The 27079-nt window shown below is 42.5% G+C and overlaps 1 long non-coding RNA gene across 1 annotated transcript in view; it reads left to right on the top strand.

Moving 5' to 3' along the window:
- Positions 1–20703: 20703 nt before the first annotated feature.
- Positions 20704–27079, top strand: part of LOC133350470 (uncharacterized) — a 57484-nt gene continuing 51108 nt past the window's right edge. Inside the window, exon 1 of the long non-coding RNA XR_009756078.1 lies at positions 20704–20834. This is a non-coding gene — a long non-coding RNA (uncharacterized LOC133350470). The remainder of the gene's footprint in view (positions 20835–27079) is intronic.

The raw sequence follows: 27079 nt of genomic DNA, 5'->3' as shown, positions 1-27079 counted from the left end.
TGTTTGTCATGCAATTTATAGGAAATAAGGATGAAAACTTACGTTGCAATGTTATAAATGTGTGCATTTAGGTGAAATACATAGCAATATACTCAGATTCTCATGGTTTTAAAAATGCTTCTACATCCATCGCATTCTTTATCAATTGACACTAAATAATAAATGGTAATCAAATTCAGCACGGCTTCCCCCTGCAGTTTTTCAACTCTTCACACGAATTAAAATGTCTGTCCTGATCACTATTACAGCAAGTGTCACAAAGCAGGCTACTGTATTTGGCTAAGAGACTTAACTGCAAACAATCGTATTTCTTGCAGAGATGTCAGCTCTTTAACATTTAAGCAATTATGGGTGAGGAAATATCTCACCAAGGTGATGCTTCTCCAATCGTAGTATTTTCATCTCCGGATGTTTTGAAGGGTTTAGCCCCTGTGCCAATATAAAGGCTGTCAGAGTGGCAACCAAAGCACTTTTCTCTGCAGAAGAGGACAGCACGTGGATCGTTGGGACCTCCAGAGCAATTAACTCTAGGAAACCAGAGCATGGACTGGCAAGAATAAATAAAGTCACGTGATTGGTGTTGCACACTCGAAATTAAGGACGTGGGCAGGTGCTCCAAATCGAGGGCAAACATTTATTGTGGTCAATCTGTAAAATGCAACAGCACGTGTTGCACACAACAATCATCAACCAGTCTCCATTAGCCACGTGACTGATATACAAGTCTCGTTAATCAATAACAGTTTCTCTTAAACCCAATTCTACAACTGATAAACCATCTTTGTCTATGACAATAACCCTTGCACTTCACTATTCAAATATTACTTTAATCCTAAACTGTATGTCTATCTATACCATCCACTTATATCGTATCTTACACCCATTATCTGTACTGTATGTGTACAGTATAGTACTGTACTTGTCACCATTGTACAACTTACAACTGTACATGTGTTCTATTCTCAATAGCATTACAAGTAGTCATACTCATGGGCATGGCTATAGAATAAACAGTATTAGGGTTAGAGAATTAACTACAGTACATAATCCTTTACAGTGCACAGTGCTAAAACCCCTCCTATTGAATATATCACAAACTAACAATTCAAAGCCAAGCTTGAAGTCTTGAACAAGTCTATAACATTTATATAACGATAAAAAAGCAACCTTTGGGTCATTTACCTGTAAAATGCAACAGCACGTGTGTCACACACAGCAATCCTCAACCGAGTCTCCATTAACCACGTGACACGTGTACAAGTCTGGTTAATCAAGAACCCTGCCAGCCACCCACAGGCCCAACTCAGTTATCACATGCTGGTGTACACACGTACATTGATGTACTGCACAGCACATAAGCACTTTCACAAAACCACACTTTACTCTTTTGCTGCACGAGGACATTATTAAAAGAGTGGTCCATTCCTAATGTGCCACATCGAAACTCCATTTTTTCCCTTGCAAACCTTTTGCAGTCTTTTTCCTTAAACTGGTCATGAAAGGAGTTTATGAAATCGTGAAAACAATTTCTCTAGGGATAATATCCCTTCCAAGATAGCGCCACTCCATAAGCTCTCTCTTTGGGTGAGCTCCAACTCTTTGTGCATGCAGAGACAGGAGCCCAAGCATTGTATTATGCTTTTAGAATTACCAGACACTCTGGTATTATTAAACCATGCTTCACATTTTACTGACCAGAAATGGTTAGGATTCTTTTCCCAGTATCTGTCAAGATAAAATCTTTTGCAGCTTGTTAAGGCCCTGTGTAATTTAGCTCTTAGGTATTAACTTATCGGCCTACCAACATTTTTGAAACCTTTTCCTCACCATTGTTTTCATCTTAAGCAATAACCCCTTCTTAACATATTAAACACAACACTTACAAAATAAACAAATTAACAACCATATGACCACCGCTTATAGTTTGTATCGATCACATATTTTGTAGTCAAAAGTCCCTTATTTCACCATGGTCTCCAGTAGCAACCAACAGTTATCCCTTGTACTATTGGGCTCCTTCTCACGATGGCAGGTTCGCCCAACTTGTCATAGGTGAGTGTCTTTGGCTGTCTCCTCTCTCTTTGAGGGTGGAGTCTCCTGTCATGATGACTACTCTCATCCTCTTTATCACTCTGTTCCAAGTCCCTTGCAGATTCCCTTGCTGCACTCAACTGCTATCCTTCATTAGTTATAGCCAAATCGGTCTCACTGTATTCTGATCCCTTCGGCAAGATCTGTACCTCAGTTGTTTCAGTTAACTGATATTCACTCTCTGAATCTGTCTGCCTGTTCTCTGTACCAGTTGGCGATAAATGTTCCTTGGCTGCTGCCGATAACTGTTGTTCACCTTCTGTCTTGTCTGGGTGGAATTCTTCAGCTTCTGAGTTCAATGGTGACTCCGTGTCTTGTATTACTGTAGCATAGAGTATGAATTCCTGCAGTTACGAATGCTTCAAATCAAGATTACTGTAGCTTGCTGAACAGTTTTTGGCCAACTGAAGTAACCTCTGTCAAATCCTTTCTCCGTTTCCAACTCACTCTCTGTTGGTTCCTGCGTGTCTTCCATGAGCCTCTTGTCCTTGTTTGATGAGTTTTCTTTGTTGCTTTCTTACTCCATTGCTTTTGTCATGGCTTCTCAAATTGGAGGAAGTCACAAGGTAGCAGCAAATTTCGATGAATCATTTTGGTTCTCCCTTCACCGCTCTCAGGTTTCACCTCATAAACTGGACTGTCATTACTTTTTCTCCCAATGACAACAGACACCTTGTCCTCCGAGTAGGAGCGAATTTTGCCTGGTCCCCCTTTCTCACTCATGTTTCTCTCCAGGACACGATTGCCTTGCTGTAGCTCCACCCCATGCATTTTCTTGTCATACTGGCCCTTCCCTTTAGTGGCTTCTTTTGTTGCACAGTCAGATGCTATTCTGTAGGCTTCCACCATCCGCTGTCTCCACTTCTCCACATATTGCTTATAGGATCCTTCCTCTCCCTGGTGTTCAAAACCAAAAATAAGATCCACTGGTAGTTTTGGAGACCTCCCAAACTGGAGATAAAAAGGTGAGAATCCTGTGGCTTCACTACGAGTACAGTTATAGGCATGCAGTACCTTGGCCAGGGAGCTCTTTCAATCTGTCTTCTGCTCTTCAGTCAGAGTCCGTAACATTGACAGCAGGGTCCTGTTGAATCGCTCTACCTGTCCATTACCCTGTGGGTGGTATGGGGTAGTGTTGGAGCCTCTTATTCCACATTTTTTTCTTTAACTGGGCCATCAGCTGATTCTCAAATTCTCTTCCCTGATCATGGTGTATTTTTGTGGGGAAACCAAATTTAAGGGCGTAGTCATTATACAGCTTGTCAGCCACTGTTTTCGCTGTTTTGTTGTTTGTAGCATAGGCTTGAGCAAATCGTGTAAAATGATCCATTACAACCAGGATATATTCATATCCCTGCTTAGATGTTTCTAAGTGCAGGAAATCAATGGAAACCATCTCAAAAGGGTATGTGGTTTTTAGACGCCGACCGAAACTGAATTTCTGGTTTCAGTGGAAACCGAAAGTAAAATGAAAGTTAAAAATTTACTTTCGGCCGAAACTGAAAGTAAACCAAAAGTTAACTTTTTGGTTTAGGCCGAAACAGAAACTATGCCGAAAGAGGCCATTTGTCAACTTTCGGCGCCGAAACCGAAACCGAATTTCGGTCGGCCTCTAGATGCGTCACAGACTCGCACGCACACCCAAGCCCCTTCCTGCTGTGTGGAACCCATGTGGAGGAGGAGGTGGGGTGGGAGGGTTGAATTGGATCATTGGAGGGGTGGGTGGGTTGGTGTGTGTGTATGGCTGGTGGGCGGATGAGTGAGTGAGTGTGCGCACGTGCATATGCACACCGTTGGCATCAGCACGCTGCTATAATCTGCTCAGTGTGCTGTGTGTGCACGTGTCTGTGTGCTGTGCGTGCGCCCGCGTGTGTGTGTGGTGCATGCCTCGAGCTGCCTGTGAGAGCCCCGCCTCTGAGCCGCTCAAACAAAAGTGCTCCTGGTGGACTGCTGCTGCTGCGAGTGCTGGCTACGCGTGTGCTGCTTGCTGCTACTGCTCGCTAGTTTGGTGGTTTTGGGGGGGATGCTATTTTTTTCTTATTCTTCTCTGTCGTCTGTCTTATCCCCCCCCACCATCACACCCCTCTCACCCTCATCCTTGCTTGAGTGTGCGTGCGTGCGCTGCTTGTGATCACCCGAGAGAGTGATCAGTGTCTGCCATCAACCACCGCCGCCACCGCTGCTGCCCGGAGTCGCATGCGCGCACCTGTACTTTAGAGGCCGACCGAAACTGAATTTCTGGTTTCGGCCGAAAACATAACCAGACCGAAAGTAAAAATATTACTTTCGGTGCCGAAACTGAAACCGAATTTCGGTCGGTCTCTAGTGGTTTTGATGTTAGACAAAGGTGCCCGAGTTGGTGTCTTTAGCTTTCATTTCTTTAGGCAGTCACATACTTTTGTGACAAAATGCTGGACGTCGTTCTGCATCCTGGGCCAATAAAATCGATCTCTGAGCAAGTTCAATGTCCTTTCCATGCCAAGATGGCCCATTTCCTGATGCATATCTCTATAGACCAATGGGTGATACAGTTTAGGCAATACCAGCTGGGACCTGGTATTGGGTTTCCGGTACAAAAATTCCCTCCTTACTGATGTGAAGCTTTGCCCATTCTCTTAATAATGCCCTCATGTATCAGTATTCTGTCTGGCTTACTTTTACTGTGGGCCTTTGATTTTTGTCTTTGTACTCCAATACTTTGCCAATTACTGGGTTTTTTTGTTGGGCTTGTCTGAGTTCATACCTTGGGATCAGTTGCACCGAGCAAGCTAGTGAGTCACAATCCTCCTGTATTTCAATGACATGGAGTGTTATCAATCTGGACCAGGTTGTTAATTCCTCATACTCACTGAAGACTCACTGCATTGTTGCACTAATCGTCTCTGGGCTGACTTCTTCAGTGCACTGAGCTATGAGTCCATCAATGTCCAGTGGCATCCTTGACAGTCCATCAGCATCTGCATTGGTTCTACCCAGGCGGTACTTAATTGTGAAATCAAACTCGGCCAATTCGGCAATCCATCTTTGTCCAGTTGAATTGAGTTTGGCAGTGGTGAGGACATATGTGATGGGATTATTATGTGTGTATACCACAAACGAAGGGGCGTGATACAGATAATCTCGGAAACGTTCACAAACTGCCCACTTCAGTGCCAGAAATTCCAGCTTGCCTGAGTGAATGTGGTAAATTTTCTCTGGTGGAGTGAGAGTTCTGGACCCATAAGCTTTGACTCTCATTATTCCATCTTGCCTCTGGTAAAGGATAGCTCCCAGGCCTTCTTGTGAGGCATCGCAATGTAAGACAAATGGTTGATTAAAGTTTGGGTATGCCAATATCGGTGGGTTGGATAGATGATCAACGAACTGTATCAGAACCCTTTGGTGGGAATCTGTCCATGTTATTAGTGTTCTGCTAAACAGTTGGCCTGATTTTGTTCCCTGTACTGTTTTGTTCTTTTGAAATTGCCGAGGTGTTGTTAAAAGCAAGTCATACAGTGGCCTGCGAATAAGATTAATACTTGAAAAGTTCTGTATATACGACCTGTAGTAAGAGATTAATCCCAGTATCTTCCTGAGCTCTCCCACTGTTGCAGGCTTCCTTGCTTTAAGTGCTTGAACTGGCGCAATATCTGCTGGGTCCATAGTATAGCCATCTTTCGATACAATTTTGCCTAACTATTGCACCTTGCTCTGGAACAACTCACATTTCTTGGCTGTCAGTTTGACACCATGCTGTTGATACCGACGCAAGACCATTTGTACATGCCGCATATGATCTTCAAAGTACTTGCTGTGAACAAGATTGTCATCCAGGTAAGGCTGACAGATTTCATCCCGAAGGCTAGAAATGCAGTCCTCCATGCTCCTCTGGAATTCTCCGGTGGTGCTGAACTCAAACCAAAGGTAATACGCACCCACTCATATAATCCCCATGGTGTGATAAAAGCTGTGAGAGGGCGACTTTCTTCATTGAGGAAGCCTTGATGGTAGGCATTCCCTTGGTCTAAAACAAAAAAACAAGAACTCCCACTCAAACTGTCAAGCAAAAAAATGTATCGGATACTTGGAATGGGATGCCTGTCAGGAACAAACTTCCGGTTCAACTCTCGGTAATCACAACAATATCTCAGATTTCCGTCTTTCTTCCTTACGCAGACAATAGGGGAAGAATATGATGATCTTGATTTGGTCACCCAGCATCGATTGATCAAGTCTTGCAGATACTGCTTAACTTCATTATGCAATGGTTTTGGGACTGCAATGTACGTCTTTTGCACTTGAGTACTATCCTTGTGGTTGATATGTATTTTCATGAAGGTATGCTCCCAACATCATTGTCATCCCTAGAAAAAGAATGGCATTCATCTCTGAGCATCATCTTAGCAGAAATTTGTTGCTCCTTTGTTAGGTGGTCCAGTTTTACCAGTGGGTCCCATTTTTCACTTTGCTCTTGAACATTTGGCCTCAGTTGCAGCCCCTTAGCCTTTTGCTCCACCAGTTGTGTGGTCACCCTGGGTTTGTTGGCATGTATGATCCTGAATAGGGGTGCCTTGGTGATATACCACAGGTCTTACTGCTACTGGATACATAGATTTCACTGGCTGTAAGTGTCCTAGGGTGACCTGCTGACCAAGTATGATGCTGTGTTTGGTTGTGTTGATCACTGAGATTGGTAAGCAGGATGAGTTGCCTCTACTCAGCGTCACCAGGACCTCATTGATGTGTAAACTCTCTAGCCATTGGGGCTTCTCATCAGGGACAAACAGCATCACTTCACCTCCAGCTGTCCCAAATGAGCACGACTTAGAACAATTGTGGCATGAGCTGATGGTTACACCACTCTGTTTGCTTGTCTTGACTGCCCCACCATCACTGTCCCGGTTGCCAGAAAACAACAGGTGGATGAGGACGTTTGTATCTCCTGGAGTGATGGAGAAAGCCTAACTCACAACCCCCAATTTAATGGGGTCCGCAATTATCTTTCCTCCTTCCACCCGCCCATTGATGACCTCCTCGATGACTTTAAAACCAATAATCGGATCTTCCGCAACCCCGAGGTCACTGGATACCAGTGTAATACCGTTGACGACTCTTGACGCCGGAGTTGGAGGCACACGGGTTTATTTCACAGCACAACAGTGGGCATATAACACTCGAGGGGTTATCGGCCCCCTCACCCGGCTAGCTGGGAATACACACGCTAGCTACCCTAGCCTGCCTCTTAGTCCTCCACTAACGGGCTAGGGGAGGCTATCTGGCCCGACACTGGTAAGTCGGGCCCGGTACCCGGAGTCCCAGACCTGCTCTGACAAGAGCACCGGCTCTGGCTCTCGGAACCACGCCGCTGGCTCGATCCTGTTCGGCCCTGATAAGGACGTCGAACTAGGGTAGTCCAGGGCTTCTAGCTAAGATGTCTTCAGTCTTCTCGTTAGCTTAACATTTCTCCCCGAGCCCTCTGACACATCCCCTTTTATACTCAACCCCCGCTGAGGGGTGGGGCCCCGGGCTGCCCGGTGCGGACATCGTTGAGAGCACCCCCCGTGCACTCACGTAGCCCCGCCCACTGTGTTTGTTTCCCATAAGCTGCCATGCATAACGGCTCTCTCTCTAACACCCCTACATCACTGTGTTTGTTTCCCATAAGCTGCCATGCATAACGGCTCTCTCTCTAACACCCCTACATCAGCATTGGAATGAGAAAGCACTGACTGGTCCCCATATTACTGTTCAATCTGAATGCCACCTCTATCCAGCTTGTGAATGATATTTTTGTTTGGTTAACTGCCATTCCAGTAATTGTACCAGTCCCCAAGAGCTCTTCAACTGGTCTCACTATTGACTTAGGTAGATACTTATTTCGCCATGCTTCATTTATAACACTGGCTTGAACTGCTGTGTCGCAAAAGGCAGAGGTTGATACGTGGTCCAGTAAACACTGCACCATGCATCTTTTCCCAATTAACTTTAACAGTCTGTTGTTGCATTTAGGCCTAAAAAAGCTAACCTTGACAATATTTGGGTTCCTCAACTCTGGTGCCTTTTCACATTATGTTTCCTTCTGTAATGTGTTGATTGCTCTACAGAGTACCTTGTGCGCTTGCCAGCGTTGTTTTTGGCAGGTATTCAAGCAGTAGTGTACTGTGTGACAACCCTGGCTCTTCCGCAATCTTACAGCATCATTCTCTTCACATAAACAGTACTGACACCCTTCAGACTCTGGCGTGTAGGTTACTCCTGGCCCCCCTGCAGCAACCCTCACCAGTTTCCCTGCTGCTGTTGAGAGGCTCGACATCCACGGGCCAGGTGTCTCGGCTGGCCACATTTGAAACAATGGTTAAATGTACCACCTGCTCCAGTCTCTTGGCACATCCTACAGCCTCTTGGTCGCATTGCTCTGTCTTGGGCTGGTTGTTTCCAGTGTCCTCGCTTGGTGTCTGGGGTGACATCATCCTGCCACGTCCTCCTGATCTCTGCAACTTCAGCCCTTAACTCGCTTACCATCTTTTCAATCTCATCTCGAGATGGCCTTTCAGTTGCTGATGTCTTGTTGCCCCTTTTTTGTTTTGGTCCTGGCATTTCCATTGTTGGATGGTTAATTTGGTGATAGAACCACCTTAAATGGTCCCTGTGAGTCTTGCTGGCAGCCTTCAGTACTATCCTTCAAATCAGCTTGCAGTTCATTCATCATTGTAATTTTTGGAGCCAAATTTTGTTGGAGTTTGTTTTGTCTCTCAAGTTCTATGCTGGCTGCTTCATTGACTTTCTCAATCAGCATCTCATCAGTGACAGTGATGTCATCCAGATGGGGCTTTATTTTATTTTATAGGGTCACTGAGCAATCCTGTGCCAATCGATCTCAGGAACTTCCTGCGTACCAAATCCGGAGTGTACTGGTCATCAGTTTATTTTTCTTTTGATTAAAATAATAGTCTGTCCTTTAATTCGATAGCTCAGAACAAAAAGTTTTGTGCAGTTTCTCTTGGCTCCTGAGAGATGTTCATCAACTTCTGATAGAGATCAGATGTGATCTCTTCTCTATAGTGTCCCTTCAAAATGTTTTTTAACTTGTAAATAATCAAATCAGTTTTTATTTCTAGCATGTCCCTCAAATTTAGACCAGGACTGATTGCTCTGACTACTGCCTCAATGATGTCAGACTCAGCATGGCCCTTACGGGTTCCTGTGTCGATCTGGTGAATCAGATTGGTGTAAGATAACTTGACTTTCTGCCTTCTTTCACCAATCTGCCCGCAGATCCTGAATTATCTCCATATTGTGACTTCCGGCACATTTCCTAGTCTGGCCATTAGTACGGGATCCAATGCTGCTCTGGTTTTTATTCCACCTTCACTTGAGGTTTTCTTTTCCTCAAGGGTTATTCTGGATTCTTCTTGTGACTCTTGTATTTCATCATCAATATCTTCAGATAGTTTTCATGATCGCAGTGTTTGATCTATTCCCTTGCTCTCTTTGTTTTTCTGCTGTATTGTTTAAATGAAAGACAGCAGGTTTTGAACATATGCACAGGCCTCATCATCTTCTTCTTGGTCTTCAACTCCATCGAGTACTCTTTATGCCATACAAATCAAAGCCCATCTGCTTTTATCTTCACCAGTCTCATCATCATGGAAACACTTCAAATATCTGCATGTGTCCATGAGCTGGGCTCCCTGCAGCTGATTCAAAGTAGTACTGGGCTTGTCCTGCAGCTGTTCCAGTGCCATGATGTGAAGACCGTTCAGATCCTTGCACGACTGCCTTTACATATGCTGCCTGTACAATTGCTTGGTCCGCCTCGTTGGAAGAGTTGATCCCCGTCTGTGAACTCTCGGAAACTCTCCTGCTAGTCTCGCCAAAATATGTTGCACACTCGAAATGAAGGACTTGGACAGGTGCTCCAAATCGAGGGCAAACACATTTATTGTGGTCAATCTGTAATATGCAAAAGCACGTGTGTCACACACAGCAATCCTCAAACGAGTCGCCATTAACCACGTGACTGGTGTACAAATCCAGTTAATACTGGTAGGAACCTCTAGGGTTACACCAGCCCACAGTGGATTATTGTGTCCGTCGTGCAGGGAGGGGCTGGGTGGGGAGGGTGGGGCTGGGTGAGGAGGGGAGGGTGGGGAGGGGCTGGGTGGGGAGGGTGGGGAGGGGCTGGGTGGGGAGGGTGGGGCTGGGTGGGGGGTGGGAGGGGTGAGGCTGGGTGGGATCGGGGCTGGTCACCCCGTGGTGCCCTTATGAAACTCAACGTTTAACCTACTCACGCCGGCTTGTGCCCGCACTGACAGTTGGGCATATTTGCGGAATACACCACGCCGCCGTTGACCCTGGCCATTGACCGAGCAACCCAACGTTGTTACCAGCTCCCTCCGCAGGAATGTGTTCAATAACCCTGCCAGCCAACCACAGGCCCAAATCAGTTATCACATTCTGGTGTACACACGTGCATGGATGTACTGCACAGCACATAAGGACTTTCACAAAACCACACTTTACTCTCTTGCTGCAATAGTAAAGGACTTTCACAAAACCACACTTTACTCCCTTGCTGCACAAGTAAATAATTTAAAGAGTGGCCCATTCCTAATGTGCCACATTGGCTATCGAAACATCAGGAGATGTAAATAGCATGGTTGGGAAAAACATTTGCTTGGGGAGATCTTTCCTTCTCCATAATTGTAAAAAAATGTAATCTGAATCCTAGCTGCCATAATGAATGCTTTAGTAAGTATGTATGTGTAGTGAGTCCAACTGAGTCGCAGACGTTGTTACTTTTAGAGGAAACACATTTATTTGTAGCACGTAACACAAGAGGTAACTGCCCCTTCACCAGATAAGGCCTAGGGTGGTGACCACCTAGCTAACTACTCTATACAGAGGAGTTACTGCTATGAAGGGTCGGGTCCCTACTCGGGTCCAGCTTGAGATGTAGGGCTTCAGCTTGTGGACATGGAGCTTCAGCTTGTCGAATGCAGTGACCCCGGTCCCTCTCAGGGACCCGCCTTTTTCCCCCTACGGTCGGGGCTGCTCCGCTCTTGGCCCCGCCCACCTTCTGGAGCCTTCTAGCTCATCTCTCCCTGGACACGTGATCACCCCCTAGTCCCCTCACCTGGGGGCCTCTCTATGGACACTCTAGATCACGTGTCTGCAGGGTCAACCAGAGTGCCATGGCCCGGAGCAACCGTGCCCTTGGGCTGACACTCTCCCGCTCCCCCTCGTGGGAGCCCCCACCACATGCTATGCGTGGTGCCCGCGCTATCAAGCACTCACCAAACCCCGCTAGGGCTGGTACTACACCCGCCCACAGGGTGTATGCGATGACAGTGCATTGCGTGCCCTGGCCCTCTCAGGCCGGCACTATACAGTGACATCCCCGATGTCACTACATATGTTCAACTTCTTCGCACTGCATGTAGCCAACCATATAAATCAGAGGTGAGGAGGAACGACAACAAACTAAACACAAAAAGCAGTTCGAAAGAAATACAATGGAAACCACACTTCACATGCTTAAAATGTATCACTACGATTTACTATTCTGTATAAGTTATTTGTTATATTCTGATAGATTGTCTTTGTGTTTCCCATTTGGATATGCAACTGTAAATATACATTCTGTTTCATGCCTGGGATTTATCTGTTTTGTTTTTCTCATCGGAAAAATAATGGTAATGTTCAATACGAGAAGACAATCCTGAGTTTGTGAAAAAGGTTTAGGATTGAACGAAATTGAGCCCAACACAAAATTAGAAAAAATGATATACATTGATATTGTGGCAAAAGTTTAGGCATGAATGCATCATCCTTATACTTTGTTATTTCACATTTTCTTTGTTAGCTGGTGTATACAATTTCCACTATCCTCACTCTAATGCCCATCCTCCCCACAGGGCAATACAAATTGATCGAACACCCAACAAGCAGCATTGCACAAAACTGTGGAAAAAAATCGATCCCCCATGGAGGTCTAGTGTGTGTCCTTGATCAGCACAAACTGCACACATGGCAGAGAGGGAAAAGCAGATAACAAAGGGGCAGAGTCAAGCATTGATCAATAAACCAAACAGAACCACGACTACCTACTTCGATTCCATTCTTGGCACAAATCCTACCACCCCCACCCCCATACAAGCAAATTAAATGGTTCAAATGATAAATCAAACACATTTAATATTTCAAATGCTTGAGAACACAGTTATTGAGTTATTCTGTATGACATATTTAAACAGCCAGGCAGAAGGAGCTGATGCTGGTACTTCGTGAAACGTGACCTTTCAAGTCCCATCTAAAAATCTGGCATTTTCATTTGTGTAGCATGCACCGTTAATTGGCCTGGACTAACATTTATTAATGGTAAAATTAATAAGAAATGCCACAATAAAAATGGTTACTTCCTCACAGTGTACATCAGACGTGCAAACCAGCCTAGTTGCAAGTAAATTACCCACGCAAAATGTTGAAGTTATAAAGCATATCAATGTATCTCAATATACTGTATAAATGTAAGACTTGTAAATTATTAGATCAGGAGGAGGGGGGAGTTAGTGATTTCCTTTTGTTTTACTGAAGAGGGAATCTTTGTAAAAGGAGGATGTAGGGGAAATGATATCTGATCTGGTAAAGGCATTTGGAGAGATTGAGATGGTCAGTTAGAGGAGAAGATACACCTTTACGCCGTGCAGACAGCCAAATTGAGAGAGTTCCAGACAACAGCGAAGAGCAAGCAGCTGCCAATCATAATATTTAATTAGACTAGAGGAATCTGATGAGCAATGAAGCTCTTTTTCACACATGTCCAGTACAGGCGGGTCAGCAAGTAATAACAGCAAACACTACTTCAAATAGTGATTGATTTGGGGGTTTTGACAGGAAGCGTTGGTTACTTGAGCAAAAAGTGAGATGAGAGGGGGGATGCAGGTAGGGGCAAGGTGCGCAGGAAAGAGTACCGTTGCAGATCGTGAAGACAGGCGAGGGCGATCTTGTCATCGATACTAGATTACGTCGTGAGCTCGTAGAGGGATCTGACAACTGGATTCTTGCGATCTCGTTCATGGGTGCAGGTGAGGAGTCTTACGGTGGTTTTAAGGATAATTTTGGAGTTTGCAGGTGGCAACCTGGTCCTTTGTTAGACGGTGGCTGCAAGCTTGTAAGATAGCATAAATTAACGTGGTTTGAACACATTTAAAGTAAAACACACCTTCAAATGTGTGTATGATATCCAAATTACATTTTACAAACTTTACTAGGAAAAACCTTTAGAAATCCAACACTTTTACATGGCATCTTTAAACTGTAATTTATATTCCTTTGCCAATTTACTTGACTTTAACTGGACAAGGTTAATGGACAATTTTCCTTGAATTTAACGAATTATCATTATTACACTTATGAAAGCAGTTATATGAGAAGTAGAAAATATATGATGCATTTGAATATCCCTTGTGCTGTTATATTTAGTGTCAAATAGAATAATATAAGAGGTACAACTGTGGCTAAGGAAAATGCTGATATTACATTACTGTACTCGCATAAAAAACATACCCAAAACAAGTGAATTAAGAAATATTCTTGGCAAAAAAACACGAACAATCTCACTCAGTTAATCCAGTATGGCCCATGTGATTGTTTCGCGTCTAAATTGACTGTTTTTATGTTCCAAGTGTACTTAATACAAATGTATACATGCACTGAGAGGCCAATGGGTTTGCAATTGTCATTTTTTTCACTATTTTTGAATACAAGAAAGAGGCATCACTACATGACTAACGTATCACTTTTCTGTGTACAAATGTAGTAAACAGGCAAAACTCATCTTAGCTCGGGCCACAATCGTTGATGTCTACAGCTATACCATCTTGCCAAGGCGTCATCCATTTTAATGCTTTCAGCTCAGGTTGAAAATGTGAATGTGTAGAGGTGTTACGGGAGGGAAAACAAACACACTGGGCGTGGTTATGCCCGTACGCGAAGAGATGCTTACATCCACGTCCGCACCGTTTAGCCTGGGGGGCTAACACGGCGCTGGGATCCCCCACGGCCCCACCCCTCAGTGGGGGAGTTGCTATATAAGGCGGTGAGCCAGAGGGCTCAGAGTTCAGTGTTCAGCTTAACCCAGCGAAGCAAGAAGACTGGCTAGATAGGCCCTGGGTCTCTCCTGGATCGCTGTCCTTCTCAGGACCGACCAGGGCAAGCCAGTGGCGTGGCCCCGAGAGCCCAGAGCCGATGTTCTTGTAAGAGCCGGTCTGGGGACTCAGGGTGCCGTAATCCCAGCTTAACCAGAGCTGGGTCAGCTAGCCTCCCCTAGCCTGTAGTGGAGGACCTAGGAGGAGGCTAGCCGTGACAGAGATTGTGTGATCTCCCTGTTAGACGGGTGAAGGGGCCGATACCCCTTCGAGTATTGTATATCTCGGCCTGTAATATACACTGTGGTTAATAAATAAGTGTGCCTTCGACTACGTCGTCCAAGTCTCCTGGAACCTACTACAAATGCATTAGCTCTATCCATCTGTCTGTCTGTAGCTCGGGCCACAATCATTCTCATGATCCAATACACAATTTTTATACAGATGTAGCGATTTTTTCTGTTGTTTCTTGTTCATGGTTTTGTTGTGTTGTGGTTGTGCCCAAGTCAAGAGCCGCATGGCTCAAATGGTTATACCTAATAAATGAAACTGAAATAAAACTGAATTCATAACGTATCACTACCGCGCTTAGCGCTAAGTGCTGTGAAACAAGGAAAGATGAGTTCATTGGCGAGCACACCGTGCAGTACCAGACAGTGAGTCACTAGGGGCGTCGTACCGGGTGCTAGCAGAAAGAGGCAAATGAGTCCTACCGACAAAATATGGAATAGCAGCCACTTTGCCAGCGCAGCGAGTAATTGCCACATATTTGGTCACGGGGGAGCGTGGTGAGGGCTGCTGGCGGAGGGGAGCAAGTGAGGATGAGTTACTCCGGTATCGGGTGAAGCATGTGATGGGCCGGGGTGAGGAGTGGGGGGAAAAGGTGACCGAGGGGGTGAACGGAGCTTGAAAAGGTGACCGGAGCTTGGCCCTCACCGAACTTACATTTACATGCAAGTTTCCGGGCCCTAGCCAAGTTTGGCCCCCGCTGAGCTTATATTTACAAGCAAATGTATCTCTCCTGCTCGCTCAAGCACCGGGGGATGGTGGTGGCCCTCCCCACCCCCTCCTCCTCTTTCCCGGAGTTATGCGGCTCCTGGGTGCACCCCCCCCCGCCGGCCACTGCGACTCCGGCAAGCTACAGAAGCTCCGAGGCTGCAGGAACGTGCCCCTCAAGAGTGCCACAAACACAGCGCTCTACATGTGCTGTGTAAAGGCGCTGCATTCCCGGGACCTGGCTGACCTACTGGACACAAAATGGAGAGACCATTTCTCTCCCCTCATTGCGGCCCCCCCTCAGTGAAAGCAAATGTACAAGTCTCCCTTAGCCAAACGCTGCGGTGACCTCCAGTGGAGGTAGGCCTCGGCAAGGTAAGGTAAAAGTTAAAAGGTAAAAACAACGAGCCTACCTTTACTTTACATTTTACCTTACCACAATACAATCACTCTACCCTACCTTTTACCCTTTAGCAGGTAAGGTAAAAGGTAATAGGTTAAAAGCAACGAGCCTACCTTTTACCCTACATTTTACCCTTACCCCATACAAATTACCCGATTACAGGGTAATTACTGGGGTACTACTACACATGAACAAGGTTTATAACAGGTAATACTCTCGATTATTCCAATTTTCTACGCTTGTTGATGTTGTTGTTGTTGTCGTTGTCGTCGTCGTATCCTACAATCTTGTAACTCAATTTTAACCCACTTCCTAATGTGGTATTGACTATCGACTGCAAACTTGGTATACTTATGTCATACTGATGACAATAGAGATGGAATTTATACATAAATGTAAGAGATTAGCATGTCAATGTGAGACGGCTCCAGCAACCAGGGGCTGTGCCAATGAGAAGATTAGCATGTCAATAACAGAGAACCGGGAAACAAGAACAAAGCATGTCAGGAATCACATCCTTTACAAATGGGATCAAATCATGGATTTTGTGTACTGTGTTGGTTTAAGATTTGGGAAATATTTTTGGTAACCCCTGCTATGTATGGCAAGGTGACGGTTTTGATTCGGTCCTCAGATGGTTGTCTCCCCTGGCTGGAGAGACAGCTTTGCGGATTCTGCGGTCAGAATATCCATTCATCCTAAGGGCTTGGTGTACGTGCTCCAGCTCGCTGGCTAGGTGGTGCTGGTCAGAGATGCAACGGGCCCTATGGTGTAGTGTTTTGATGAGGGAATTCTTCTGGGTTGGATGGTGGTGGGAATCAGGCTTTAGATAGACATTTGTGTGGGTGGCTTTCATGTAGACAGAGTGTCCCAATGAGCCATCAGGTCTCTTCTTGATCAAAACATCTAGGAGTGGTAATTTGCCATCCTTTTCCACTTCCATGGTGAATTTGATGGCTGGGTGTATGGAATTTGATGTGGTTGAAGAATTGGTTTAGTGCTGGCTGGCCATGTGGCCAGATGACGAACGTGTCATCTACGTATCTATTCCACAATGAAGGACATAGGGTGGATGTCTGGATGGCATGTGTCTCAAATTTATCCATGAAAACATTCACTACCACTGGCGATAAGGGAGAATCCATTGGGGTACCTTCCTCTTGTTTGTAGAATGTACCATTCCAGGTTAAGTAAGTGTTGGTAAGGCAGTGCCTCACCAATTTTGGCACATCAGAATTCAGTCCCTGTTGGACCAAATCTTCAATGATTGCAATGGTGTCAGGCACAGGTACCTTGGTGAACAAAGAGACTACATCTAAACTGACAAGCAAATCATCTGGAGACAGTGAGATGTCTTTGATTAGAGAAACCAAGTGAGCTGAGTTAAGTACAGCTAAGGTGGTCTTGCCAGTGAATGGAAGCAGGGTCTCAGACAGAAATCGTGCCAGTCTGTAGGTGGGTGAGTTAATGGTGGAGACGATGGGACAGAGCGGTGTACCTTCTTTATGGATGTTTGGAAGGCCATACAATCTGGGTGGTCTAGCAGCAGAAGGTTTTAGAGAGAGCAGCTTGGTTGGTTCGATTAGAGAAGTCGAGTTAGTGATGATATTGTTGGTTTTCAAAACCAAGGGGGTTGGTAGGATCTCTATTGATTTTGGTATAGCTACCATCCTTAAGAAGGTCCTGAATGTTGTTGTTGTATGTGGTTTAATCCATGATGACAGAGGATGACAATATTATATCTCTTTTTTAATTGAGCAAGTTTAAAACACTCGTCCTTGCTGATGTTGCTAACGGGTTTCTTATCGTTTTTGAGGATAGCAGCGATTTCAGATCTTGCTACGTCTGCCGGGATGTGTGCTAAGCCTTTGAGGGCTACATCGACTTGGGCAATGATATCATCCACTGGGATGTGTTTAGGAGTGACTGCGAAATTCAACCCTTTAGCTAATACCGATTTTAGGCTGTCGGAAATTGGACTGTTACTCTGATTGATAACAATCTTGTTAACATCTAACTTTTTAATGTGTGGATCTGGCTTCTTCTTAGACAGGAAGTTGAATTTAGCAATCAGGTTAACTTTACATTTGGTTGACATTGAAGCGGCAGAATAAACTATAATGTTATCTACATGGTCCCAATCAGATGTGGACATAAGGTAACTCTGAAACTCTGCAAACATTTATATTGAAAACATACTTCTTTACTGCATCTGCCAGAACTTTATTGACCATCAGGTGGGTGTCACATCAACTGGAAATGCATTTATAAAATAACAAATATTTGAAATAATGCATCATCTTCTGTTTATTGTAAAATGTTCATCACCACAAATGTATGACTCTTTACGACAGCTAACTCACGGAACAATAAGAGCAGTTGAAGACTCACATGCCACCTGTCCAGAACTCAAATGTGTGAAAAACTTTCTTTAACATCGACTGGCATAACGAAATATCAGCTATTACATGCCTGGGGATATGAACTAACTATTTCAGAATCCCCCTTTAGACAAGAACCAACATTCATTGCCAATATATATTAATACTTGCAGTTTTCCAGGGGAAAGGTTTTAAATGTAACTACTGGCTCCCTGTAAACTATGTTAATCAAATCGATTATTGATCTTTACAACCTCTCATACCTAGCCAATGCTCCATAATACAACTATTATTATTTGTTGTCATGAATTTTAATATTGTCTTTCTCTCACCGCTGTGCTGCAATTTTATGACATTTCGATGTTGCTGGCACATTCAGTGATGGTGCAATACACACGAGCTATGGCTGGAGTTGTATGCATGCTGACAATGCCAAGTGAAATATGTGGTGTGCCGGCCTTCCACCGAAACAGTCGAAACAACTGCTGTGCTCTACTTTCTTCAGCTGTATGTACGTGTATGTATGTAGAACTTTTTCACACCGTACGTAGCCGGACCGTGCTCATCGAAGGTGTGGTCATGCAAAATCAATACTTTTACAAAAATACTATTTGAGTTTTTGCCAACCATGCTAAACATCACAACACGCATGGGGAGATAACACGTTTCCGGCATGAATCCTCGAGGGTCAGTTGTGCTACCCTGTATCCCCTTGCAGCTCTATCAATCCAAGCAGAAAGGCCCCAGTGTAGCATATATGACACCTTCAATTTAAAATAATGATATTCCTTTCAATATACATTATGGTGCATGATGAGTGTGGAACAGTTCCGCAGATGTTAGCGCACTGCACTATGAACCGAGCGTCCTGAGTTTGATAACTATCAAGGGTATCATCAGTGATAAGTGCTATCTGTACTGGTATTGGGATCCCACTTCTCTTACCAATCCACACCAATCAGCATGGTGTTCTCAAACATCAGTCATAATGCATTAGTATTGTGAATGCCAGTTTCCATTTGAACCAGCTACAATATGTATGCAGTGTACAAGTGGAGAAGGTAAACCAGGGGGGGGGGGTGACCAATGCAGTTAGAGAAACCCTTTTTCACTGAATGTACGAGGTGCATTACATAACCATAGTGAAGTGTCTGAGGGTCACTGAAACAGGAACCAAGGCCACATGGTGGCTAAGCACTAAGCAGGCGTACAGACAAGAGAGAGTATCTGATTAATGGTCCTAGAGCTCCTGTAGATTGCCCCAGGACTTACCAGGGATGTGCATTTTTGAATTAGCAAATATTTCTCAATGCATTCGACGGTGTGATAAAAGTGTCTGTTACATGTACATCGGCTCAGAAGAGTGGACACGTACTTCGGATCAGACACCTAATGTATACGAGGCTGCCACAAAATTATACATATATATGACATCCACAAATATAGAATTATCATTACGTATTTAAATTAAGTGTTAGAATACATTATTTTGGTATAGCAGAAACATGTGTGAGAGCCGTTATTGATCAAGTATGAGTACTTTTAGTAAATTTGAGAAGTAGTGAATGGGATTGAAAGGTTATGAACCTTACACATAAACTGCAAATTTGAACATCTTTTAAAAAACATCTTTAATTGACCCTTTGCTCATGATTCTTATTAGGGGTATCTGGTATATGCCGTAACTGCCAAGATCATGTTATGAAACCCTGAAATGGCAGAATTTTAATCATGGCATAACAAATTACTGAAAGTTGCTTAATTGGGGTCACATTGATTGCTTTGTGGAGATGAAAATAAGGTCCCATGCTGAAAAGTGGCATGTTTTTTTAGCAGCAGAAATTTTCCTACTGTATATTATGCCTGCTACAAATTTCCCTAACCTATAATGAAAACAAAAATGTTGCACACATTTAGAAAATATTTCTTTAGAGCTGCTTTTTGTGTTTATTGTCCCTCTTCCACACCTCTGATTAGCACGGTTTGCTACGTACGGTGAAAAAGAAGTTCAACATACATACATACAACCAAGCACGTGCACATTAGGCTGCAATGCACAGCTTTGTGATTCTGAACCAGCTCTCGATCCTCTTTAGGTCAACTCAGTGGAGTGTGTAAACATCAGGACTGGCGAGACAATGGTGGCTGTGTATGCTACTGCCCATAACACCCCCTAGTGTAGGCCTTAATGGTGCCCTCTAACAGCACTTGCCCCAACAGTCTATATGGCAATGTGGTGGGGGGGCTTTAACTTTGAAGAATATTTTGCTCACACATATTGCCAATTTTTACAGAAGCCCTCCATACGATATGTATTTTATTTGATCAAGATGTCCTTATCGGTGCTGAATAATATGGCTGGACATTACTGAACACGTTTATTGTGCAAAGTAAATAAACAATACGTTACAAAACAGCAATTATTGTTTAATTAAATTGTAGGGGCGTTTAAAAAATATTTTTAAGAATTACAATGCTTATTAAGCGAGTTATATTTTGACATTTTCATTATATTTTGACATAAATTTGATTTACTTAAATGCAATCAGGAATAGCCATCATTCATCTCTGTAATTCTCATAAGCTTATAATTACCACCTCCTGCCTAGCACCGATAATGAAAAACCTATTTCGCAAACATGCAGCTGCATGAGTGGTTACCACCTACATAAAATAAGCAGTGCTCATAATTGGAACATGTGTGATTTTTACTAAGGGACATTCATAATTACGGAACAATATTTTTTAACAGCCATGCAAATTCATATAAGCAAGCCTGCTAATTATATAACCACCAAGGAAACACCAACCTTCTTTTAATTGCCAGCTTGAATGGTAAGTCGTTCATTAATATTTGCTGTCTGTTTCAGAATCAATATATCTGTCCTTGGGACATTCACATATGGTTTATATGTAACGAATTCAGACTTGTGTAGCTTCTACTATAGATTCTTGCTCATTTTGTGATCAATTTTCTTTTCCTGTCTTAAAACCAACTAGCAATGATGTTTCGAGTACCCTATGGTCTTCAATTGGCTGTCGTATTTTATTTTAACAGATTTGTGCTAACGATTTCATAAGCAATTTGTTATTAGCAAAATACTGTTAAAGCAAATAAGTCCTTTAATGCGTCATATAGTTTGGTAGTTTTTTAGTCATGTTTCACACCATGGTTAATTTATTTGTTTTATTAATGTGTTAATTCTTTCACCGTGTGAAATTGTAGAATATGGCACTTATTAAAACAATGATGTAAAATTGGTATGCTACACAGTTCACATCCTGCATTAAAAGTGGACTCCAACTGGCTTTGAAAAAACCCTAAGAGTGAATAGACACTCCTCATCCTATTAAAAACTGCATTTATTTTACAGGAGGTGAAGGTCAAATCAGACTAAGTTTGTCCATATTTACACTTCCTTTCATGGAGAGTGCAAATGATGAAACTTTTAACGCAGATATCGTATACATAACAGCGCATTTGTTGATGTATTTTGCAAGTGCACACATACACATCGTATACGATTGCACTTTCAACAATGCTAATTGATTTTAAAAAGTACCAATGTTTTTTTTTTACAAACCAAAGTGGTTTTATTTTGTATAAATTAAGGTATCAAAATAACCGCATTCATATTGGTTACATTTTCACTTGATTTCAGGTCACCATTTGAGCTCGTAAAGAGACAATCATGGGTACGAAACAACAGAATATGACTAAATGAATGCAGGAGAACTATTCCCATATGCGGAAATATGGGGGACCAATACTGTGATCCAATGTTCCACGCGGTTATACGCAATTCTATTCCTCTTACCTGCATGGTAAAATCATCGATTACCACAAATAGGATTAATTTGCCGTGTGACTCCTGTTATTCACAAAACCGTGTGGTTTCAAAGGATGCCATTCCAAATACCTACAGGAAAAAGTTGTGGACAATGGGAAAAATATGGCCAGGGATAATAGGGTTTTCGCAGACCCTGTAGTGTCCATAGATAATCGTAAGCATGTATAATAAGGCCGCAGAGAAGAGGAGATCTCTATTTTTTATCCGAGCGCATCAGTGACCCATTTTTTGTGTAATGCAACTGGATCCTCTAAATACAATAGCGAGCTAGTGCAACTTTAGATTCTTTTTCATATCAGTTACTTTTTTAAAAGTTTTTTTATGGCTATATCTTCAATAAAACTATTTATCGATAGCATTGGCTCTGAATTTGTTTCCATCCTTACTAGAGAGGGGTTTATGAAAATGTTAATGCAATAATAAACCACAGAATTACAAAGGTGGGTATAACTATAAGCCAGAGAAGATTAATTTTTAAAATGGGACCGTAACCAAACTCAGCAAGGTTGTCTACACGCATATTCTATGGTTCTTTCGGTAAAGTCACGTAGATAGAAAAATAGTAACAATTAAATAATAAATTTTAAATAAAGTTACTAAAAATGTATTATTATTATTATTGTCTACATAGATTTTAGTGCAAGCTGCCGCCAGCAAACGCATAGCTCATGTGAAGTGATTAATACAATGTGAGCAAAATCTGTGAACAGGGAGTCAAGGAATCCTGATGTTACCAGCATAGCTCTTTCACGTATGACTGACAGACCATTCAGAGTAAATTCATTAAGTTCTTGCTGGATCATAGCAAAGACACCAACCTGCAATCAATCACTTGCCTTGCAAATTTCTCAGGTGCACCCACAGAGCTCTTGGAGCACTCACAGTGCCCGCCATGCATGGCGGACCATGTACATTTTCAATGTTGCTGCTTCCGCCACTGTTAAAATAATTTCTTCACGAAGGCATGCAGTTGACAATAGAAATACCCATTTCTTCCTTTGTACATTTACAACATTGATGTTCATGTGAGCTGAAATATTATACGAGGTGATATGTGGCTTTTCATTCCGTGAATGGATGGAAAGCATTTTTGATGGATACTCAGTGGGGAAAAAGTGAATATATTTACTGAGGGGAACCAAATGTTATCACGGGAGAGCCAAGGGCCGCATGTGACGAGATACATCCATCATTTTATTCAGTCTTAAAATGCACCAAGGACTAAAAAAAAAACGAAATACAATTCAGCAGTACAGAATATGAGGCATTGGTGCTTCCCTGCAATTGTTCATTTTCACAACTGCTGGCAGATGTTCCACCACTAGAAGGCGCTCTAGAGAGCCCATCAAATCATTTGGCCAACTCTTGCGCGCAGGCCATATGTTCTCGGAAATGGTGCTAGTACCCACACTTCATCCCACAGCACATGACCTGCCAATCGAGCATTAACATATACATGTGAACATTAATTTGCTTGGCCGTGTCAGGTGGTGGACAGTTCTTAATGACGCAGAACCTAATACACATGTATGAATCAATATATATAATTGGTTCTGTGTATATAATTTTACAATAGAATACAGTGCTAATAATTAATGTAGTTTGCAATATTTAGGAGCTGTACATTACTAGATAAGTAACAATAAAACCAAGATAATGTTTTTCAGTTGTTACGGCAAATTAAAATCTTAATATTTCAGCCAACAGGCCTTAAAAATAAATAATTTACTCTTGCTCCCAGTGACTGACTATAATACCTGTTTTATTTATTAAAACTATTATTTATTGTGGAAGATCACTTAAGCAGCAACAATTTAATTCCAATACTTTTGCTCCCATGATGCGCAGTGATGACACACAACGTGCAGAACGCTGATTAAGAATATATAATAATGTAGACCTGTGATCCAATGGTTTTGTACTCCAAATTTAAATAATTGTAAATATTTTAACCCGAAACATGTTTGTATTTTTTACACTATTTGAAGGACCGTAAATTTGGACAGACATTCAATGAAACATGGTCTCTGAACAATAAACATCAATTAAGAGCTACGTAATATATATGTAGTGTAATAGCGCCGGCTGGTGACCAGCAGCGGCAACTGTGGTGGACAAACAGTGCACACGCCGGTGAGCATATACACAGGTGTGTCGGCAGGGCGGAGGAACTGGGGCAAGGGTCATGGAGGGCCCTATTTGGAAGCCCCTTGAACCTGCGAGTGGGTTTGAGAAGGGAGGCACGGTTAGAGTGGAGCCAGGCCGCACTGGAAGCATAAATGGGGCTGAGAGCGGGAGCTCAAGGCTGCTGGTTCTGGGATTGGATCATCTCGTCGTTGCTGTCGTCTCGTCGCCATCGTCGCTGCCGTCTTCGCTCGGTATTGCGCTGCTAGATAGTTGTGGGCCGTCTAAATGCCATCTTTAGAGCTCCGCTCCAGTGGATGCCATTCTGCCAGCAATTGCAGAATTGAACCTTTGCATGCTTGCTCCACATTCAATTCACCATTTAAAAAGCTCGTGTTTTCTTAATGGGGTCTCTGCTGATAAAATAGTCAATCAATGTACTATATTGTCAAATACACACTTTGAAAAATCATGAACAAGAATGTGTCTTCACAAACACATGCCAATTCAGGAAAATTAATATTGTGTTTCTTATGTTTCCAAATACCAGCACGGATGTCTTAATTTATTTCCTATTAAGGTATAAATTGACCACATATGTCTATTTTTGCCAGCTTATGTTTATTCGGTAATAGGCCATTGATTCCATTTAGTGTAGCATTGCCTGTGGTCTATGAGAATCAATGCAATGTTGAAATAACCTATTTGTATAAGTGCGTTTACCAAAGTATCATTTAATATTGAACATATGCAGGAAGAAAAAGACAAAAAAACACACACAAAATATATATATGGAATATATATGGACAGGGACGGTGGGAGAGGGAACTATAATGGGAAGAGTGGAAAAACAAATGGTGTAATCTCAGAAGGAAGCCACAGAACTCTGACTCGATGTATTGATTGTTCATTTGTCTGGCCTTTGGGTCTAACTTAAATTACCACTGTGTGATTGTTGATGCGCATATGACAGAGGTCATGCAGTGCTCAAATCAATAAGCAGCTAAGTGGCCCCTACGTCACTGAAAAGTCCACTTCAACAAATCATTCTTTCGTAATTCGCTGCATTTCCCCCAAAATTACTTTTTGTAACATCATGATTAATTATCTCTCTTAAATCCATAACCACGGAGCACTAAAAATGTGCAATGCGAGGATCAGAATTATACCTATAAGAAGCATGCATCAACTGTCCCTACATTGCAAAAAGAAAGGGCAAATAGTCCATACAATGAATACATTTACAAGAATAATGTAATAATTAAGTGTTTTTACATATGTCCTACTTTAGACTGAAGCAAAATATGCTCGATGGTACAAGTGAGGCAAAATAAGGAAATACATATTGTAAGTACAGTAGCTGGGGCAATGACATGACCCGGCAGCAGCCAGGAGGCAGAGGTTCGTGGTTTGCACCTGGTGGGTGGCCCTGGTTAATACTGCATGAACAATAACCAAGAAATACACGCCGTCCGCTTCACTTTGAACGTCAAAGATCCCGTGATGTAATTCAAAAAAGAGTACGCTATTGTTGGCCAGCAATCATGGTCCATATTTGCAAAACTGGATACATTGCTGGCAAGTTGTTTAATTGGGAAAGAAATGGCCATCATCGCTCCCTACTGTGAAATATTTGCAGGACCCTGCTGTAAAAGATCATCAATATTCAGTGAGGCTTTCCTAGGTAGACAAGTGTAATAAAACGTGCAATAAAATAACTCTACATTTGATTTCTCTACAAATCGAATTTAACCTGACAACACCTTTTATGAATCTTGCCATTGTGTCAAAAGATCTAACATGGAATTCTGAAAGTGCATTGAAATCACTGGATTTCCATTGCTTACAGTTGCCTTCTAATGGCTGTAGCTGTCATCACGGCTCAGAAAAAAATACGACGCAAAAACAGTGACAATTAGCATATGAAACAGCACACGTTACATGTTCAACAAACAAGCACTGTGCGCGCACACAGATACGTATTGTGTATAGTGTAACTCATGCAAATTATTTCAAATATCGTCAATGTGGAGTAGTTAAAAAGTATGCACAATGTCGTGGCTCCCCAAAGATGTAATACAATTCCGTTAACAATGCGAGAGCCTAACTGGAAGCAATTTACACGTTTCCTTTTTTTTCTACACGCGCAATGTTAACGTGTCCAATTTAACGTTGCACATTTGGCAAGTTATTTTGCTTTTTGAAAAATGCAATTAGAATGTGCTCACAAAGTTTCAGCAGTTTTAAATTGCAGATAGAAAAAAAGGGACAAAACAAATGCTGGCTATTAAAGTCATCTCGAGGCTCACAGCTGCACTTCCCTTGATATAAGACTTTAATCGGAACACACTGTTTTTACGTCGAGCACAATTGTTTTTTTTATTTAAGTGTGCCCTTTGTCGTAAGCCAATGGGCATTCAAGGGACCAATAATACATGTATAGCGAGGCATCACGACAGGTAAGATTTATAATTTTAAACATGCCAGACTGCCACCATGAGCACTAAATCAAACATGGTTTTATTTGTCTGGAGGCCAATATGTTAATTGTAATTATTGATGCAACAATAATCTCTTGAAGAATACCTAGCCGTTGTTGCTGAATATAACCACCATGATATTTGCAATTGAATTCCAAATGTCAAGTGTTTTAATCGGTTTGCTTAATAGTTAAAAACAATAAATAAATAAATCCATTGCAGTCGTTTTGCATACTCTGCCTTAATAACGGAAGTATTGAAACTCATGAATATCCTTTTATGAGTCTAAAAGTCTCCAGGATAACATCCATCCAATTTTTAAAAAATGTTTTATGCATTAAGGCAGTGAACATTTTGGAATAAAAAAAAAACTTGAACTACTGGACATCTGTGAAAAAGAGCTGCAAAGCTCATTGGATTCCTCCAGTCTAAATACAGATTCTGATTCTGAATGAAGTGAGTCTCGGAAAATTGAAACCAGACTGTGACAGTCTTCTACCAAGCTCATGGTTGCTCTTTTTTTCTGTTAAAGCAACGTAATCACGACCCAAATGCAATTCTAACAATGACATTGTAACGGTCCCATATTTCCTGTGTGAAATGAAATATTCTGAAGTTTCCTGTA

Source organism: Lethenteron reissneri, chromosome 34, assembly GCF_015708825.2.
Source record: "Lethenteron reissneri isolate LAM-NWPU_2019-01 chromosome 34, ASM1570882v1, whole genome shotgun sequence".
NCBI classification, from domain to species: Eukaryota; Metazoa; Chordata; class Hyperoartia; order Petromyzontiformes; family Petromyzontidae; genus Lethenteron; species Lethenteron reissneri.
This window is presented reverse-complemented; position numbering and strand designations above follow the sequence as displayed.